The sequence below is a fragment of the Tasmannia lanceolata genome, unplaced genomic scaffold (assembly GCF_043159265.1).
Source record: "Tasmannia lanceolata isolate RefF3 unplaced genomic scaffold, GAP_Taslan_0.1 ptg000015l, whole genome shotgun sequence".
NCBI lineage: Eukaryota > Viridiplantae > Streptophyta > Magnoliopsida > Canellales > Winteraceae > Tasmannia > Tasmannia lanceolata.
In genome coordinates this window covers 48,023,021-48,025,882 of record NW_027518692.1, presented here as the reverse complement: position 1 = coordinate 48,025,882, position 2,862 = coordinate 48,023,021, and the positions used below count along the sequence as shown (strand labels likewise).

At 42.6% G+C, this 2,862-nt stretch overlaps 1 pseudogene; it reads left to right on the top strand.

Moving 5' to 3' along the window:
- The first annotated feature begins 1,133 nt into the window (after window positions 1-1,133).
- On the top strand, window positions 1,134-2,862 carry LOC143891655 (putative 3-hydroxyisobutyrate dehydrogenase-like 2, mitochondrial pseudogene; annotated as a pseudogene).

Sequence of the window (2,862 nt, the reverse complement as noted above, 5' to 3'; positions counted from 1 at the left end):
TGTTTTTGGACAATGTGGCCGTTGATGGGCCTTTTGAGTCTTGTGGCTTCTTTAGATACTACCAAAACGGTCATTGTTTGCAAATATGATTATTTTAAGCTGATCTCATTTGCAAATAACTAATACATTACACCAAAATCTTATAACATTATTTTAATTTATTCTTATTTGTAAAGGGAGGTTAAGACATTTTGAAATCCATTTTCCAAATCATTTTTAAGAATATTATAACCATTAACTACAAATAATCATATTCAACTTCAAAACCAAAGTTTGTTTTGCCTCGCCCATAAATCAATGTTCACTTTCTTGTGAAGGGCTGAGATTAAAAAAACCTCAGCCCTCCCTTCACAAAAAAGTGCAAGGCCGATTTTGGCAATGCACTTAGTCATGACCGAGGTGAAAGTGTGAAACAACCTCTCAAAACCAAGATATGCAAATAATTGTTAGAGGTACCCAAAGTGGCCCTAAGACGACTTTGAAAGCCGTTAACTAAGATAAATACAGGTGGGCTGTAAACCTTATTCGCGTAAAAAAATAGAAGAAATTAAGAAATTTGCACGAGAATATATGCAAGAATTGATTTCAACGCCACAATGTTTTGATAAACATGCGCTCCACTTGTTTGTCGTGTAGCATTTAAAGGTCTTTAAGATCATTTTGAGAACCGTAATATCCTCTGACATCCCTTTAAATACTACACCACAAACAAGTGGAGCGCATGTTTATCAAAACAGAGTGGCGCTGAAATCATTTCTCATAATTTTTAGTGGTATGTATTACACTACTGAATTGTTTTTCATTATTTTAGAGATGGATTTGGTATGTAAATAAATTAACTAATCAAAAGGGCAATTGGACAATTTTTTTAATCGAATGGTTAGGATCAGTTGATATTGGTGGCATCCAAAATACCGTATTATTTTCTTACACGGGTCCTTTTACCTCTGAAATTTCCAAATCCCTCCATCCTCTTAAAAATTCACTAAAAATAATTCCGTACCCACATCAAATAAAGAGCCAAATCCTCTCCCTTGCCAGCAAAAACCTTCTTGGTGAAGAAACCCAAGAGAGACCATTTCTGTTCTTTATAAATTCACCACTCCAACCCATTGAAAAACAAAACAAGATATCTCTCTCTCTCTCTTGTTGCTATGGGAATTCGTTGGTTTAAGAAGAGGAGCAAGGAATCATGGGCCTGGCCATGGCGATTCGGAGTTTCTGCGTTTCGATGGAAACATGTGGAATTTCAGCTCTCCATTCTCGATGACATCCTCTTCAAAATCCTCTCTGTTTTAGAAGTCATCATCCTTGTATCCGCCCTCTGTTTCTTCTTTCTTTGTTGTGGTGGCCATTTCTAATTCCCTCCCACCTCCATTTCTTTTTCTTCACCGAGTTTAACAATTTATTTTGGCTATTGATATTGGCACTACAATGTTTTAACAATTGCACAAACTCAGCTTGTCTTTTTTGTTTTAATTGGCTTGTAATAACCTTTGACAGCTGTTTAAATAATTAAAGACAAGCTCTGTTAGTGTAATTATTAATACATGGTAGTGCCAATATCACTATCGTTTTATTCTTTTTTTTTTTAAGATATTGTAGTGTCAATGTGTCATACAAACAACATTCTTTTTATACCCATGATATCCTCCCCTGCAAACACCTTGTATTTTTCACCAGATTCGTAACCTAGACCAATGGACCATCCAAAATCGAAACCCTAATTTTCCGGGCCATGGAAACGACTCCCTACCCAAAACCCATCAAGGGACCCATCAACCCTAGCCGGACCCGGGTGGGCTGGATCGGAATCGGAGTCATGGGATCCGCCATGGCAGCCCGAATCCAATCCGCTGGCTACGCCCTCACCATATGTGCTCGGACCCCATCCAAAGCCCTCCAATTCCAACAGCGTGGAGCCCGGCTCGCCGCATCCCCAGCCGACGTGGCTCGAACGAGCGACATCGTGTTCACGATGGTGGGCCACCCATCGGACGTCCGAGCCGTCCTACTCGGCCCGGATGGTGTCCTATCGGGCCTACAAGAAGGATCGGTGACCGTCGATTCCACGAGCAGCGACCCTGCCCTAGCACGTGAGATTGCCAAATTGGCACGTGCGAAAGGGTGTTGGGCGGTGGACGCGCCGGTCTCCGGCGGAGACGCAGGAGCGAGGGATGGGAAATTGGCGATATTCGCCGGAGGGGATTGCGGCGTCGTGGAGTGGTTGAGGCCTTTGTTTGAGATAATGGGGAAGGTGAGTTATTTGGGTGGGGCGGGGTGTGGGCAGAGTTGTAAGATTGGGAATCAGATTATGGTGGGGGCGAATTTGGTAGGATTGGGGGAGGGGTTAATGTTTGCGAAGAGTGTGGGGCTTGATGTGAGGAGGTTTGTGGAGGCGGTATCGGGTGGAGCCGCGGGGTCGAAGGTGATGGAGTTGTTTGGGGAAAGGATGGTTGGGAGGGATTTTGAGGGAGGGGCGTTTGTTGAGTATATGGTGAAGGATTTAGGGATGGGGGTGGATGGGGAAGAAGTGGGGGTGGTATTGCCTGGGGCAGCTTTGTGGAAGCAGTTGTTTGTGGGGATGGTGGCTAATGGGGATGGGAAGCTTAGTCTTCAAGGGATTCTTACTGTGATAGAGAGGCTCAATGGGAAATGAGGTTTCTAAATTGGGTTCGAAATGTATGGGTGTTGTTTGAGATGTATGAATGTGAGGAACTTTGGGAGGGTTGTGATGAGTTTGTGATGGTTTACAGTTTTAACCATGTAGAGAATTTTGATGTATTTGATTGTTTTCTACTGAATTGTGTTATGTTGTGCCACTTTTAGCATCTATTATTGTAAACAACAATTTTATGGTCA